Source organism: Macrobrachium nipponense, chromosome 8 (assembly GCF_015104395.2).
Source record: "Macrobrachium nipponense isolate FS-2020 chromosome 8, ASM1510439v2, whole genome shotgun sequence".
Taxonomy (NCBI): domain Eukaryota; kingdom Metazoa; phylum Arthropoda; class Malacostraca; order Decapoda; family Palaemonidae; genus Macrobrachium; species Macrobrachium nipponense.
Window position 1 is genome coordinate 81166001 of NC_087203.1, and position 18968 is coordinate 81184968.

The following is an 18968-nucleotide window of genomic DNA, read 5'->3' on the forward strand; positions in this document are numbered from 1 at the left end:
TCTCTCAATCCTGAAACTGCAGGTGAAAGACGGTTCAAGCGTTGACATGAAAATGCATGAAAGCAAATGGAAAACGCATTACGTGCGATAAACAATGCACGTCTAACTACCTTGTTAAAAGATCAGATGACATTGCAAGTTCTATAATTGCTCTCAATATGCACTTTACAAACAGTTAAGAGAAACAAAATATTAATGAAGAGAGAGAGAGAGAGAGAGAGAGAGAGAGAGAGAGAGAGAGAGAGAGAGAGAAAATGTAAGCAGTGTTAAGTTTTCATACAAATAGATATAGCAAATACAGCCTGTATATTTAATGAGCTCACGCATGCACTGCATAGAAAAACAAGAGCAAAAAATTTATGGAAATAAGAAATATAAATTACAAATGTCAGAGGGATGCAATGATTTCATTTGATGATCATATCCTTTTCAATTAAATAGGGATCACTGCACGTCACAAGGTTACCTAAATTCACTCATATATCTGAGCTACAAGATGAGAGAGAGAGAGAGAGAGAGAGAGAGAGAGAGAGAGAGAGAGAGTTACAACTACACTCACCCGTGCATGGCGTGTCGATGGGCGTGCTGGGTGGATGGGCGGGGTCTGCTCACAGCTACACAAGAGAAGAGTCTGGCCAAAGATTCGAGGCTGGCCGTGACCATACCAGCCTCAGCGCCGTTCCCACCCGATGCTTGCTGGTGCTGGTGGTTGTTGTTATTGTTGTTGTTGATGATGTTATTGTTGGGCAAGAGAGCGACTCCACTAAGTCGTGGGCAAAGCCGTTTGGCACACTGCGGCAATTGCTGTTGGCGTTAGCGTGATTCAGGTTAGCCGCGTAGGGCGCACGTTCACTGGATGGGTACCGTGAGCGCTCCCGCGAACAGTCCCGCGACACAGGCGCGTAATCGCTGAGGTTGCTCGAGGTGCGAGTCAGACACACCGACGGCGACCCTCTCCGGCCGGGCGTCGGCACACAACTGGGCGAGGGAGCACGGCTGTGTGGGTTCGTGTTGGTCACTCCCCCGGTCGGGAGCCCCTCCGTCCGGAGGTTTCGCCTCTCCCGCAGGTCTCGCTGCTGCTTCAGCATTTTTCTGCGGCGTTTCGGGGTCAGCTTGCTCACGTTGGTGTACTTGTCGTGCCCCGTCTTGCCCATCCGGGCCCTTTGGGCCTGCATGCCGTAGAGACCAAACATTTTCGATTAATTCGATAAAAAGAAAATGAATAAACGTTTTCACCCAAAAGTGCTTTTCGTAATTGTATCGAAAACGTCAGTTCACGAACTCTGCTTTATAACTACACTAAACGAATGATTAACATGCATATTCATGCAGTTGCCTCTCGCATCACATTTTAACCGTGAAAGGTCATATCTAGTTTATAAGCCATGCTCTGAATGAAGGACGCAGTTTTGGCCCCAATTCCATGCTGGAGTCTCATGCATCCCGCTCAAATTTCACGGAAAAACGTTGACGGCATCAAACTAATGTCACTCCGATATGACGAGAGCAGAACGCTGCCTGTCTTGCACATGCAATCATTTAGTAGGAGGCTTTCCAATCAATGTCAGTCCACCTGGTGATCAAATTAGTTATCCGAATGTTGACAACAGGCTTTGTGTACTGAAGCTTTTGAAAGTTTTCAAACACATTTTGTCTGGTACACAAACGGTACTATTACATGACGACACAGGTTTGGAATATAAGCATGCATAAAAGCGTCCATGCAGATGGCATTTCACATAAGAAATAGAAGTTGGTTAGCATGCACTGTCCTGTTATGAAGAATAGTATGCATTAAATAAATGAATGTAAATTCATGTTTAGATATCAGAAATATATAATGTAAATCCATGGAAAAATACAAATCGAGAAAAATATAAGTAAAAGCAATTATGGAAATCGTTGAAACAAATACAAAATCAGGGTATTAGCAATATATGTTTACACGACGAGAGTAAGTAATTTTTGAATGATAAATAATAACAAAGAAAAAGGATATATAATATCTTATATATACATGATACTAAAAAGATAACATCTAATGATGACGAGAGGGTATCGTTGTCTGATGACGAGAAGAAATGGTGACAGAAACTGCATACTTAGGATAAAAAATTTCGATACTCTTTCCTCTTACAGGAAGATTAGGTCATCCAGCACAAGGACCATAAGCTGAACGTGGACTCAGAGTCATAGTTTGACAATTTACATAACGTGGACCATATCCAACCCCTAATAATGTCTGCTAATTCTACCAGCCAATAAAGTTCATCCCCAAATTAAGGTCCTTCAGGCATCAGAAGTCAACTCCCAATTGAACATCAAATAAGCCCGGATATGATATAATTCCGATATTCTGTGGGTAAATTTGTGCATCATTATAAACTTAAGGAATAATCATAAAGTACGTTACACCCTGAAGTCAGTACTGTCAAGGGGAGAATAAGACGTTAGTAGTAGTTGAATTAGCGATAGAATGAGCAACATATATTTTTGAAATAATAAATCAACAAACACAACATCTGACTCTTCTTTCTGACAACGACTTGAGAAAATCGAGCAAAAGAGATAAACTTGAAACTAGGGGGATCACATAACGCATTCCATTGATGCTCCCAAAAGGAACTAGAGGAGGTCCTCCTGGATCAAAGGAAATCTCCTTATCTTCCGACGGGTTCGCTGATCTCTTAGTTATTTGTCAAGGGATCTGCAAAAGCTACTCGATGAAAGAAGAACCGACAGTCTATTCCATCCTGATGCGTTTGTGCAGACATTTTGTTTTGACTCGACATCTCAATCGTATAAGGGTCTCGAGAGGTTTGCTTGGCCTCTGTTGCTAGCTTCTGTGATCTATACCAAATTTGTTTTCGACAAAAAAAAAAATTACAAGTCATTTATGTAAAAGAATTGAAAATCTTTTACGAGGTGAAAATGTAAAATGTGACCATTAACATTATAAAAGGGCTGGTCTCAGTAAATATCCTGAGGTCCTCGAATAAAAATGTGTTATCAAAACTAAAATATATTGCCAAAACTTTGAAGATGTGTGCGCATCCACGTTTGGCATTGCGAAGATTACAACACCATTACGAAATTCGTCAGGCTACAGTAGACAGGTCAAAATAAAAGTTAAGTGAATTTTAATTTCATACACACACACACACACACACACACACACACACCACACACACACATATATATATATATAATATATATATATATATATATATATGTATATATATATATATATATATATATATATATATATATATATATATATATATATATATATATACACTACATATAACGTTGACTAGCATTGCATTTGTTAAATACAACAAAATATCGTCCTCGCTCTGTTAATACGATTGAAATATATAAATATATATTTTAATATATATATATATATATATATATATATATATATATATATATATATATATATAAGTAATCCCAATATATGTAGTTTTACATAAAAAAAAATACTGTGGTAGTTTCTTCGCATATGAAAAGTTACTAAAGTCCGTTATCCATCAGTTATTCTCTCGCTGAACTAGTCATTCACTCTAAAATTACCCAGACTCATTGTAACCCATTTTAGCTCAAAATACTGTCTAATAATATTGTTCTCCATTTTATTTTGTTTATAATGGAAAACCATTCGTCGGAAAAAAAACAGCGATTTAATCATTTAACTAGTACGTTACTGGAAAAGTCCACGGTATCATATTGCCACATTTAACTTACTTTTGCCATTGGAGGCCCTTGAAGTATTCTGAATATGGAGAAAAAAAAAAAAAAAAAAAAAAAAAAAAAACTAAATTTATACCTAACTCTTTATCTGGAAATGGACAGGATACTAAACAACTGAATGGAAAACAGTTGGTAAAACTTGAAGCATTGACTACAAAGTTAATCTTAACACTATACTGAGCAAATGTTCGTGACAACAGCCCATGTTCCAATATTCATTATTATTTTCATCATCTACATTAGTAGTAACAGTAGTCGAAGCGGATTGTAGAACAAATATGATCAAAATAATAATAAAATTAGCAGCATAATAGTTATAAATATCAGTACTAGTAGCATTGGTGTGGTGGGAATACGAGTATGAAAAAAATAAAAGCAAGAATAGTGGAGAACAACGATCATAATTGTGTATGATGACGTTTTAATCACATTTAAATAAAATGTATGTTTATAAATTTACTACTGCTTGCCTCATAAAATATATTATTATACATAACCAATTTATTAATAGAAATGGCTATAATTTTGTGTTGCCAATGATATAATAAATAAAACCCTCTCGAAATATGACGAATTAAATATCCATCAGTATAAAAAAAACCATTGTTGTTAAATTGCTAATCTTCATTCATTTTTACATGTATCTTGTCATTTTGCATTCTCTCTCTCTCTCTCTCTCTCTCTCTCTCTCTCTCTCTCTCTCTCTCTCTCTGTTTGTGAGCATTCTATTCTTTAGGGCTGCTTAGTAAGCAAACACCCTTCATGAGTCATCCTTACTGATGATGAAGCTAACTAATTTCAATAATAAATAATCTAATTAAAGAGAAAATCGCAAAAGAACAAAATTCACATGCGATCAAGAGTAACCTAAGTGTCTCAGTTAGGAGAATGCACAAAATGCATGAGAGGAGAGACGCCTTCCCCCCCACCCTCCTCCCCCCAAAGAATCCCCACCGAACAATCCCAGGATCAAAGCGATACTCCAGTAGTCTTTTCATCATCTTCCAACTCCTCCGAAGGACGACTTCAGAGGGATTGAAGGACGACTCCTGAAGCCTGAAGGACATCTTCAGGGAGCCGCTGAACAACGCCCTTCAGCAGCGGCTACCTGCCGAGGGAACAGCTGTGTTTGCATAATTATTCTTTGGAAAGAAGCGGCTTTACACATTCTTGCCTGTTGTTGCAACGGGGAACTAAAAAGGTAATAATTTCAGTAGGTAGTTCTTTTTTCTTTTTTTCTTTTTTTTTTTTTTTTTTTTTTTTAAGAAAAACAACTACATCAAAAACACTTTCCTTGTATTCATATTCATCGTAAAACCACTACCTTTCCATTGTGCACCAACATGAAATTTCAATTTACATACTATATATATATATATATATATATATATGTATATATATATATCTATATATATATATATATATATATATGTATATATAATATACTATATACTATACCTATATATATAAATGTGTTTGTGTATTTATAAATGGCGTATATATTGTGTATATATATATATATATATATATATTATATATATATATATATATATATATATATATATATTTAGAGCTGCATTAGAAAAGGTAGTCATTTTTAATTTTATCCGGATACGCTATCATTATAATTGAAAGAATCTTATTTATGCGAATATTACACACACACACACACACACACACACACACACTCACCCATATATATATATATATATTATATATATATTAATATATATATCTATATATATATATATATATATATATTGTATATTATATATTATATATATTATCTATATTTGTATATATATATATAATATATAATATATCTATATACATATATGTATATCTACTGTCTATGGTTTTTTTGTGTGTGTGTGTGTGTGTGAAATATTCGTATAAATAAAAATCTTGGAATTATAATGATAGTTGTATCCAGAAGAAATAAGAAAAAAATGCCTGTTCTACCCCTGCAATCATAGAGAGAACTAACCTTTTTGCTCCCTTTCTCTGAATTCAAACCCTCTTTGTGAAAAAGCTACTCCACACTGCCGAGTAGGAAAATTAAATTCTTGAACATTCTGAAGAGGAAACATGACTCCACGAAGTTTTCTTTGCCATTTTTCTTATATACGATTACGTCAGTCATAAAGATGCAACACTTTCACTGATTTCTAAATAACCAAATGACTGGATTATTATTATTATTATTATTTTTATTATTATTATTATTATTATTATTATTATTATTATTATTATTATTATTATTATTATTATTATTATTATTATTTTATTATTATTATGTTGTTGTTGTTGTTGTTGTTGTTGTTGTTGTTGTTGTTGTTGTTGTTGTTGTTGTTGTTGTTGTTGTTGTTGTTGTTGTTGTTGTTGTTGTTGTTGTTTTATTTTACAACACGATTGAGTTACCAGTATTAATTCTCTGAGGTCAAAGTTTGTTCTAAGTAAGTAAATCAATACTTACTTAATAATTGCCATAAATTCAGTATTGTAAATAGAAAAATTTTCACTTCTCTAACAGTCTGCTTAAGAGTTTTGATTTCAAGAGCTGGTAATCATTGCTGATTGGGAAATCACATAATAACACTTCAAACTGTTAACGTTACTCTATCCTCTACACTCTGGAATATAATCATGTAGGCTACAGATTAAATGTTAAAAATATAGGTCATGAGTACTTAATCTTGATTAAATTACAGTATGTGTGCGTGCGTACGTTTGTGCTTGTATGCACAAATGAGATATTTTTCACATACTCCATAAAGGTAACGACAATAAAACAATAATCTAAAAATCTAAAATTTTCATTCATATTCCCTCCTGATTTGTATTAGAACTTGCAAGTTTAATGTCTGAAAGTTTACAAAAAGAGAGATGTGTAAAAGGATAACCTAGGGGAAGAGAACTAAAGGGAAAGAAGCAAGAGGAAAAACAGACATAGCATCTCTCTCTCTCTCTCTCTCTCTCTCTCTCTCTCTCTCTCTCTCTCTCTCTCTCTATTACAGAATATCTTTAAAATACTCGTGAAACATTGTTTTCTATGCTATCCAGAAAGGATACAAATCTCTGAAAGGCAGACTTCCAGCTAAAGAAAAAAAAATTGAGTATACTCTGAACTCCCGTGAGAACAACAGACAAGCAATATAACAGGAGACCATTGCCAAGGTTGGCTCGTCTATAAATAAACTTATCGACTTCATACCCCTTTATTGACTATCCGCTGGACTGTTCATCTTCCAGTCACCATATACTACCCTCCTCTGACCCCCTGCTCTTAGCTTATTTACGGACTCTCTCTCTCTCTCTCTCTCTCTCTCTCTCTCTCTCTCTCTCTCTCTCTCTCTCATCTGCCCACTTCATCGTAAGTAGCATTATTCATAATGATAAAAAATCACATATAAGTCATAATAAATGACGTCATGAAAACTACATTAAGTTTAAACCTAAAGCCGCTTCCAAGTATGATACTGAGCATTAAAAATAAACCTCTCAGTGTACATGACTTGAAATGTCCATTGCAAGACCTGGCTGCATAATCCTGAAATAATACGTAACACATATTCTTGTCATTATAATGAAAGTGAAAGCGTTCTCCTGCTATTTCACTGAACACAAATGCAGCTCTACGTTCCATAATGTGGCATATCAATGCATTCGCAAGGGTCCCGAAATTCCTAAATGTTGAGAGCATCATACACTAACAAGCACATACGAACACTTTCACCCAATGTATCCCTCAAATATGAAGTGGTTAAGCCCATAATCATATATTAAAGTTGTTTCTTTTTAGCAGAGAGAGCAAAATACCATATGCAAATTGTTCAATATTTATTTCTATGTAATTAGCCTGGTTGATTGGTCATTAAAAGCGACAATCATTGAAAAATTATGATAAACTCAACGGATTTCCATCCCCACTTTCACGTACATATTGTCAGCTGCAACATAATGAACAATAAACATGCATCCACTTTATCACTGCCGTACTGCCACAAAGGTTAGATATGATGATCAGAAGTTGCATTAACTATATAACATTATTTTCATGTTGTGAAAATAGATAGATCTGTTATACAAGCAGTTTTAATCCTAACTGCCTATTTCACAATTACAATGACAGCTTCTTGGTATCGACTTTTATTCATTATAGTAAAACGTGATGTGGGTAGTTAAGGTAACTCTGATGATGAATTTTCAGGCACTTGATGTTATTTATGTTCAAAATGAATTTTTAAAATTAATACTAGAAGTCCATATTCTTGCGAAATGTATTACAAAATCAAGAATAAGCATAACTGATACCTAGATAGTTGATATAGTTCCCTCAACCTGTATGTTCATCTTAAACCCAAAATACATAAATCTCGAATGTAACGAGTAGTGTTCGTAAAATGCAATAAACCTAGCGCTGAAAAATTCCTATCTAATTTATAGACATCTCTGTATGTGACCTTAACTTTGACACTGACCTCATTCTAAACATCAGTTTCATTTGTAAAGTATTCACGACAAAGACGAATTCTCGTATAATCCGAAAATTTTTACTTGGAAAAACTCAACCTTCGCGGGAGGATAGACAGATATGAACGTTAATAAATAACTAGATGGCCCCCGAACAATAAAGAAGGGCCATTAAAATTATGTCTGATTACTATAAAGTGCTGAAAAATTTAGTTAATAATTTAGTCTCTCACACTAAATGTGCCTATGTCTCCAGCCTTAGTTTCTATGTATTATTTGAAAATGAGACACACCCGGGAGGAAAATATCCCCTAATAAAGAAAGCTCCCGTAAAATAAATAGCTACACCTAGAGCCTGCAAGACACAAAGATCCTCACAACAAGGAGGAAAACGTGCCAGCGAGAAATTTCACAAACTTCACAAATTTCTCTTTAGACTATAATTTAATGAGGAAACTTCCCAGGTCTAGAAACATAAACAGGAGAGTTGGAGGAAGTGTTCATAATGATCAAAGTATTGATGGGACGGGGTTACGATCTCGATAATGTCTGAGGATTGAACTTTATGAAAGGGTGAATTTAAATGAAAAAAAGTTATTTACAGGTAATTTATAATATTCATGTATATAAAATATATATACATATATTATGTATATCATATATCATATATATACATTATATTAAACTATATATAATGATGGAGAGCCAATCAGTCGATAGGGAGATGAAAGAATCCCTTGCATTCTTTATCACAGTAATCCCTCGATCGAGGTAAGCGGAAGAGGTCTCCATAGAAAACGGCTGAGTCCTGGATGCTGGCTTTGACAAGGCACTAACATCACTAATATCCATTCTGAGTTTTATAATATATGGCTTCTTTGGGTACATCCTTGACTGGTTAAATGTATGGATCTGAATTACAAATGACAATATGGAAAGGAATGCGTGTGTGTGTGTGTGTGTTTTATACCTCGTGGCCAGGAGAATAACGTTACCTCATTCTGATATCTCGGATGCGAGTTCGAATCTCTAACAGGTATCAGAATATCATTTCTGTCTTCACTTGTATTTAGGATGAGTAGTAAAGTGACAAGTGTTTCTAAATGTGAAGAAATCGAGAAGTTAAGACCGCATTGGGATTATTAAAAATTGACGCCCAAACACACATATATATACGTATATAATGTGTGTGTGTGTGTTAGTTGTCTTACCAATATAAAAATCCTTATTTGTTTTATCCATGGGCAAGATAACGTGCAAGGATAATTAATACATCTAGCCTCCTAAGAAGAAACAGAAATCAAAACCTACAGTTTTTTGTTGGACATTCAGCCAATCTCATTTGCTCAGTATTTACAGATACCAAAATTATTGGTTCCTATAGCAGTACCAATAAGAACCAGAGCGATAAAAACTTTATGTTGTCAGAATACCTGAGTGCTCGTAGGTTGAGTGAAAATTCCTTAAAACCGCAAATGACTTTTCTTGAAAATTCCCTAAATCCAAAAAATAAACTTTTCTATGATGACCCTTGACCCTCACGCAAGGTCAAAAGTCAAAGTTAGATTACCTTTGACTTTCACGCAAGGTCAAAGGTCAAAGGTAATCATAGAAAAGTTTATCTTTTTTATTTAAGGGAATTTTCAAGAAAAAATCTATTTGTTGGTTTTAAGGAATTTTCACTCAACCACCGAGCACTCATGTCTTCTGACAACATATAGTTTTCATCGCTCTGGTTCTTATTGATTCTTAAAGTGACCTTTAATAACTTGAAAAACTTTGACCTAAGGTGTACGGACGGCGACGCCGACATTAAGGACGTCGCAGGAGGTAACATCGTACCTATAAAGCAATGGAACAAATCACAAACATATTTTACAAAAATATTTGAATGCCTGAAAAATGCTTATATGGATTCACAGTCAGGAAGGCAGCTATCTATTTTCACAATTGAAAGCTTCAAAGCTTACAACAGCTTTAGTTGGAGAGAAAACCTTCCAGAATGTTATGTGAAAACAACTCTCAGACCGTTAGGACAAAATTTCCCGTTATGACACTTTCTTTGACAAAATAATTTATTGTTACACTCAAATACAATACGGCAATTCGTTGCATTATACCAATGAACAATATCATTTTAGCTAGGTAATTTACACATAATTACACAATATTTTCAACTTAATCCCCAGAATGCAATATTTCTACCGACATCAAAGTGTAAAATCCGTTTTCTAGGTAGATTACACCTGTAAAAATATAACTTTTTTTATGATACAGTGTACCCCAGAAAATTATTCTTTATTATAAGCTTCCTAATTCAATAACCGCATATGATTCCAAATAATCAGCAAGAATATGATTTCTTAATAACCCGCAACACACACAAAGAATGACGTGATAAAGCGCTCTAATAAAGAAAAAAAAGGGGGGGAGGGTAAAACCTCTCGGAATGTGGTAAAGAACGACCCATCTTTCAGTCGCCATGAAATATGCCGTTATATTTCGGAAGCTTAACAACTCCAAAACCCGAAACGCATTACCAATCATCGCTAAGAGGATTAAGCAGCAAATTTGCCATAGCACTGATGAGATGGCTCCGGTATCCGGCCGTAAAAATTGGAATACATCGTTACGCTCTGTTATTACGCAAGGGATGTGCTCCAACTATGAGAGAGAGAGAGAGAGAGAGAGAGAGAGCCATGGTGAATTTATCTATGCATGTCCACGTGTATATATGAATATGTATATGAATGTATGTATTTATGTACATATACTATATATATATATATATATATATATATATATATATATATATAACAATTCATTTTGATATTCTTGAACACTAAACTAAATGGAACGAGAGAGAGAGAGAGAGAGAGAGAGAGAGAGAGAGAGAGAGATGCCTTAAACCATCATTAATTTATAAAACACATAACGCCAGTGAGATATATTGCTGCCATGGAGATCACATTGCTTTGCAACGCCAACTCGAAATATAATTTTAATTAGTTGTTCCAACATCACACATTCATTTTCATGACGTGTTGATATAGCAGATAACAACAACACATGCTAATGAAATTGAAAGTAAAGCCAATATAACGGTTAATCGATCTGATATTACTAACTGACATCACAACCACCATGGTCATCGACGCGACCGACATAAATGACTTTTCTACGATCTCATTGATAAAACTATCCTTCACAAAGAGATAAGGGAATGCGATGGTGCAATCCATAATGAAAAAATTAACGTATACTAAACTGGAATGACATAGCTGATGACTATATCCAACCATTCTGGATGGAAGCAAGAAAAAAAGCGAAAACAAGTACAGCAATAATAACAGTAACATTAACAGCAGCTGCAGCAGCCCTCTCAATAAACCGTCCATTAATGACAGATCATCGACAACGCTTGTCAACAGCCAACGTTGCAACACCACTTAGAGCCAAGGCCAATTTCAGCTGCGTATCCGCTATTTCTCGGTATTACATGGACGCCACGACTGACATGAGTCAAATTTCACATTAAATCATGATAAAATAAATCACTCGCCAAGGGATGGACAGAGGTTATTTTGTTTCCATTCAGATACAATCTGATGATGGTGGAATGTCCGTTATTAGCATATATATTAAACGGCTTTGCGCATTTGGTGTAATAAAGCAACTGTAATTTTCAATTATTCAAGAGAGAAAAAGGTACTACGCTGCTTATCAATTGTAGTGGGTTTCCAGTAGAGCTAGAGAGCGCATATAGCTCGCAATCTCATCCCAATAACATCATACAAACCGTTGTGTATGTATATATATATATATATATATATATATATAATATGAATTTCTGTCATTTATACGCGCATTACTTTTTGTATTCACAAATACTGAATTTATCGAATTCACTGTATCTTGGAAATAACTTACACTCTGAAGCATAATGATTAAGTGCAGCTTGATTTTTCTGAACACACACACACATACACACAAAGACACACACATATGCACACACACACACACACACATATATATATATATATATATTCTTCAACACTTGCGTGTACATGCAGGTATACATGAACGAACGATCACTAGAAGGAAATAGAGAGAAAGAAAGAGATTGTTAATAAAAAACTATAAAATAAACAAAAATATAAACTAGAAACAACGCTATCTCCACATTAGGCTTCACACCAAACGAGACAACGCGCATAAAATAAATAACATTAACGCCATACTTGAGAATACTTGTCGACAGAGCATGTTCTCCGCTGGCAAATGAAATCCTTCCGCAGGAATGAATGCTTCCCAACCGCCGATGTCACGAGAAATATTAGGACATTTATGGAAGCAGCTGAATAGCGTTCTCTTCCCTTTCACATCTCACGTGAAGGAGGGGGTGGAGAAATTGGGGAGGGAACGAGGGAGGGAAAGGGGGGGGGGGGTCTGTGGGGGAGAGGAAGCAACAGGCTAGGGCAGATGGAAAGAAACGCCACATTTCTTAATGCTTCACATTATGTTCTTTTACTTAATATCTGACTTATTTTGCGTGTTTTGTTACAGGCATTTTTTTCACAAATGATGTTTTTCATGATTCGTGACCGATTCAGCACTATTAATGAGTATTTTCTTTTTAATCTAATCTCGTTATTCAGTAAGTGCTCCATATAAGCGGCAACTTCTCTACCAAGTCCATCAACATAGCAATAATGATTATTGATGAATGCACGAACCTAAGAAGCATAGCTAGTAAATACTTAAATATGCCTTACATAAAAGGATCCCTCATAAGATTACCGCCCGGACGAACATGGCATCTTCTCAACTTGTTTGCGGATATAAAACCTTGGAAGAAATCAGAAACAAATACGTATATGTGTCATTTAATATTTCCACTTATCTAGTAAACAACAATTCAACATTCTTCAAAGAATCAAGGCTCTTTGATATTAAAATCAATTATGTGAAATCGATAAAAATATTTTATGTTATTATTCTTATTCAATGTAGCAAGAAGAAACACGTGCTTGAGAATATCACAAAATACACGTAAGACGGTGAGAGAAAACCGGGACTTTGAACAAGTACTTTCGTATTTTATTTTCGGTGTGAACTTGAAAATGTAGAATAAACTACGAAAGCAATTGTTCAAAGTCCTGGTTTTACTCGTCTTCTTACGTTGATTTTGTATGTTGTTATAATTGTTTATGTCTATATAATGTTTATGTTACTATAAATGTGCCTATATATATATATTATATATATATATATATATATATATATATATATATATATATATATATATATATATATATATACTACAAATTTACCTAAATCGCACCTTACAAATTCACCAAAAGGCCAACCGAGAACGAGAGCGAACGACTTATATCGAAAGCATTTCGCTCAAACACGAATGTCTCTCCTCTTCATGGAATCCATCAATTTCGGGAGCCACTGAGGCCTTAGAATCTTCAAATCTTTCTCCAAGCGACCGATCCGTCTTTGATGAGAGTGATTGGTGGTGCTGTGCGGTCGCTCGCTCCTTTGAAACGAAGAGCAATCAAAGAATATATCTTGCCTCTAATATCGCTTATCACATCGTTTTCTTTACCAAAAGTCTGCCTTGATACGAGAACATATCGTGAATTATCACAGCAATTACTGTTGATCTTTTTTTTTTTTTACTTTTTCATAATAGCAATATCTTAACTGCGTGAAGGTCTCACATTTATTTGAATTTACCTCCTTATCATCATTATAATGATGAAGATAGAACGCACGAACAAATAAAATACAAAAATAAATAATTTCATATTGAACAAAAATGCAGTTTCTGTCACTTACATCCGCCAATTGCTGAAGCAAGGATTAAGCCATTAACAGAATTTTTCCCAGCATTCATTTGCGCCAGATAGTTCACCAAGTATTTTCTGCTCTTTCTATTGTTAGCTTTTTCACTTTCGTTATTGCTATTGATTTTTCTATTACTAGTTCTCTATTTTTTATTCTACTTTAGTCAAATATAGAAAGAACTATAGATAAACTTAACCATGGTGAAATTAAGCAAATCAGACAAACAACTTCATCTATACTAAAAAATGCAAGTGGAAACCAGAAAGTGTATGTGTGTGTGTGTGTGTGTGTGTGCGCGCGCGGGCGCTTATGTCCAAATCTCGCATACTTTCAATGAAAATCTTCTTGGCATCGTTATGTCTCATGCAACTTTCCGCCCATAAAAATGGAAGCTGTTTCATGAGGTCTTGAAGAGACAGGAAGGGTAATTTAAATTCATGTATGGAGGAAAAAGTGCTTAATAATCATTCTCTCTCTCTCTCTCTCTCTCTCTCTCTCTCTCTTCTCTCTCTCTCTCTCTCTCTCTCTCTCTGGATTCGAAGAGCAGAAAGCAACGATGTGGTTATGAACTGAAATTTTTACCTCTGCGCGTAAATTGTAACCCATTGCCAAAAATGCGTATGCTTGCTTGTGTGTGTGTGTGTGTGTGTGTGTGTGTGTGTGTATATATATATATATATATATATATATATATATATATATATATATATATATATATATCATATAACGTACATATCTATGTATATATACATATGTATATACGTATGCATATATAAATTTAAGTATATAAAAATCCCAAAGTCAGTTTAACTCTTAATGTACACAAATATATTGAACCATTACCATCTAAAAGGAAATATAATCATTGTGATCGCTTAGAAATGCATTAAGACAGTGACTTTCGGAAATGGTCAGCATTTATGGTTCCAGGAAATCAGTACATATCCAAGATGAACTGTACCTAAGGGAATGCGATGGGATGGCAGGCAAAGGTGTAAGTAAATTACGGTACTGTACGCATCTGAAAACATTCCCAATTAGGAAAGCTTAGAAAAAACAAAAATATCCAAAGAAATCTGTGTCGCAGGTAGCTACATCAAACTTTCATGCGAGTAAAATGGGTGTCACACAACGATGGGATATAAAAATCCTTAATCAATATGAAAGAACTATAAAGTAAGTAAAAATAAACGATCCCCAAGTCATAAATAATGATTCTATATGCAAGAAATCTGACTTGAACAATTGATAATGGCAAGGCAATAGGAACATGTGACCAAAGTTTTAATTAAAAAAAAAACGCCCCTGCTTGATAACCTCACCTACATAATTCCAAAGAGGGTTACAGTGTATGCGCAGACTGTTTTGGACTCTTAAAAGGTCAATTCAGGTACCGAGGAGCAAAGGGCGTCGAAGCGCAAGTATTCACAGAGGTAGTCACACTGGATTCCTCGTGGATCCAAATATATGGCCTTTGTTTGTGAAAAATCCCCAGCGTTCTCAAATGAATATAAAGTCAGATTCTCAATAGCGCACCCGTTCTATTCGACTCCGTTGCTCCCCTTTTACTCGAAACGAAAACATTCTTCGAAGGAACTACTGAGTAAGCCACTAGGAGAAGGAATCTCTGTTTGACAGACGTAACAATAAATTACCTAGTGTCACGACAACAAAGGTCACTGGCACCAAAAAAACATATTCGTAAAATACTCATGAGTTAAACTCGTGTTTCCAAACCTCAGACGATAAAAGGAAGTGTCTCATCTCATAGGCCTATTACTGTAAAGTCATAGGAGAGCTAACTTACGAATTTCCAACATTTTCATGTTGCCATCAAACCAACTTTCCCTTGAGATTTATCAGGCTTCCTTTACTTCCAATTCGGACTGCTTGGAAAAAGTCTCTAAACGGCGATTTAAATGTCCATACCATGATTAGATAAAAGTACCCATTCGAAAACTGTAAGACAATTTTCCTGAGATTTCATTACGCTCAGAATATCACTAAAAATTATAGTTCTCCTGTCATAAGGTAAAACTTCTTTCAAAACTAATAAAATTGTATACAATTCTGCAGTAAAAAAAATCATGACACGCAGCGTAAAGAACCACTGCGCTCAGTATCGGAGACAGTAGCTTCAAGACCCATGACAGCATCAGATTTAAAGCCACTGCTGTACACTGGAAAAGCACCCTGGTACATCCAAGTATGAAGGGGCGGGGAAAGGGTAACAATAAGTAGAAGGTCTTAATGATCACCGAAAATGATATATACATATATATATTCTATAGTATTATATATTATAATAATATATATAAAATATAATATTACACACCTGTAAATCATGAACACAATCAATTCCATGCATTCATTATGCAGGAAGAAGAAAATTTTGAAACGTTAATTATTCAAAATACTAAAATACAGCTAATTTTCTCCTTAGATTATACTTACAGAGAGAGAGAGAGAGAGAGAGAGAGAGAGAGAGAGAGAGAGAGAGAGAGAGAGAGCCTCTATAAATCTAATTCCTTTACAATTTATGGCAATGAAGCCAGCCTATAAAGTATCCGCGTTCTCCTCCCCGCCAATTCACCGTCAATTTTCCACCCTTTATCTTTGGTAATTTCTCCTCTAAAGGAGCTGCTCCTCTTCCTTGCTTCGGCCCCGGCCCCCTTTCCCTTGGGCCCCCTACCCCATGCCACTCCCATTTTCCCGTTCCTTCAATGAATTTCCCACTAACCTTCACTTCACTCATTTTTCTTGCTACCATTCTCTTCCCATTAAAACCTTTGTGTTTTTTACCACCTCCCCCCACCCCCCACACATAGCATTAACCCACCTCCCTCCACCATATTTCTCCTCCACGTCCTCCATGGCGTTATACCGATGGCACCATCAGGCAGCTAATATGTAACAATTAGCGTCCTTATTACCTATCACCTTAAGAGCTCTTTTGTCCACTCTGATTTCCTACGTATCCGTCACATTATTTGTCCTTTGCTTTCGTGGTTGAATTAATGTTTTGGAAGCGCGCTCTTTCGACCACAGTTTCTTTCTTTAATTTAAACAAAGATTACATAGTATCCCGTTATATTTGATATAATTTTTAATGTACCAGAGGAATTAAACTTATGTAGCGCATATAACCATATGCGAGTGTGTATGTTTGTATATATGTATACGCTGTGAGAGAGAGAAAGATCTTACAATATTAGGTCTTGAAGTTTATTTTTATACTCAACACGGACAATAGTGCGAAATAAAAGTAAGTGTACTGCTAACTAATAGGCTAAGTGCTTAGTAATTCGGATCGTAAAACGCCAATGGACTGTAATCCTGGAAATTATTCATCGCGTAATTATTTTTGTCAAAGTTAGGTCAAAGACACCAAGCTCAGTTCTCACAATAACAAATAGCCCTATATTAAAAAACCGTATTTATTTCGTACTTGAGCAGTGAAGATGATTTGACTAAATTCGAAGAAACACTGAACTACTGTTAAGATAAAATGAAAAAGTTTCCTGTTTCCCTAAAGATTGAAAAAGTTTCCTGTTTCCCTAAACAAGTTAACAGAAACGGACACAAAGCGCCTATTCCTAAAGAATAAGAAATGTAATTTCCACTTTCAACCACGAATTATATTATTAGATTTGAGGATGAAAAACTGTCAAGAACGTAAGTCAAGGGCTGCGCTTACACAACAGTCACCCATGAAAAGCGGAGAGCAATCGTTTTCTTTGAATTAATGAGGTAAAAAAATACGGCAAGGAGAATTTAGAGCTAAACTTCAATGCATCGTATGCAATACGCGGTTCGTTCAGTAAGCCAAAAATTACAGTAACTAATTAAAGAGATTATTCATTTAGAGAGAACACCTGCAGTAAAACCAAAAGGACATTTACCTTCAGCCATATTCTAGTTTAGCGAGTATTTCACTTTTAAGTCAGTCTGTGCTGTGATGGTTCGAAGCTGCTTGCGGATTCTTTATAATAATAATATTGAAAAATCCGTTTCTACTTCTTTCTGAAAAGTAACAAGTTTTTTCTTTATCTCGTGATAGAAGTTTTTTTTTTTTTTTTTTTACTTATGCGATATTGAGTTTTTTAATTCTATGTGATTCAGCTTTTTTGTTACTTGAACGATCTCATAATACTAATTTCTCCTGCTCACTTACAGCGAATGAAAATCAGTTACCACTCATAAATCATCCCCTTATTTTTGTATGGTAAGGGCATGAAACGTGTCTAAACGTGTATTGCGTTTGAACAAAACCTTTAATATCTGCACTATGAACAGAAACCAACTGACGCGAGATAATAATATAATTATGCAATATTCAAAAACCGTATTAATAACTTATCTGAGTAAATTAAGCTCCAGCACTATTATTTGCATTCTATAACAATTACTGTATCTGCGGAATACTCTTTTCAAGTCATTCTTTCAATCTCCATTCTTGAGAGGATGGTGGACGGAAGAAGACACAAGTAGACAGAATAACAGACACAGTCGTCAGTGCAGTGATAGTCAAGATTAAATGAAGGACAACTTCTTGGATAGTCTACGCGTACCATATTGCAAGATACAGGTGACACAGAACTGGAAAGTTAAAAAAGAAAATTTCCAATTGGCAAACGGCCACAAAATCGGCTAAGACATAAGCGACAGGAGGGAAAGAAAGAAAGGATGTCAGATGTTTATAATTAAATACAAGAACGGCCAAACCAGGCAATTAACCCTGACGGCCAGACGCAACGAAGCGTTACTACACTTTGTATGCATCCAACAGTCGAGAAAAAGATTTTCTATGTGTTTAAAGGCTGCTGATGAGAAGAAGAGCTAAACCCACCGAGCTTAAGCACAAAGTCTAGTAGATTAAACCG

At 35.2% G+C, this 18968-nt stretch overlaps 1 pseudogene; it reads right to left on the bottom strand.

The window, feature by feature from the left end:
• Positions 1–555: 555 nt before the first annotated feature.
• Positions 556–18968, bottom strand: part of LOC135223140 (uncharacterized) — a 138403-nt pseudogene continuing 119990 nt past the window's right edge.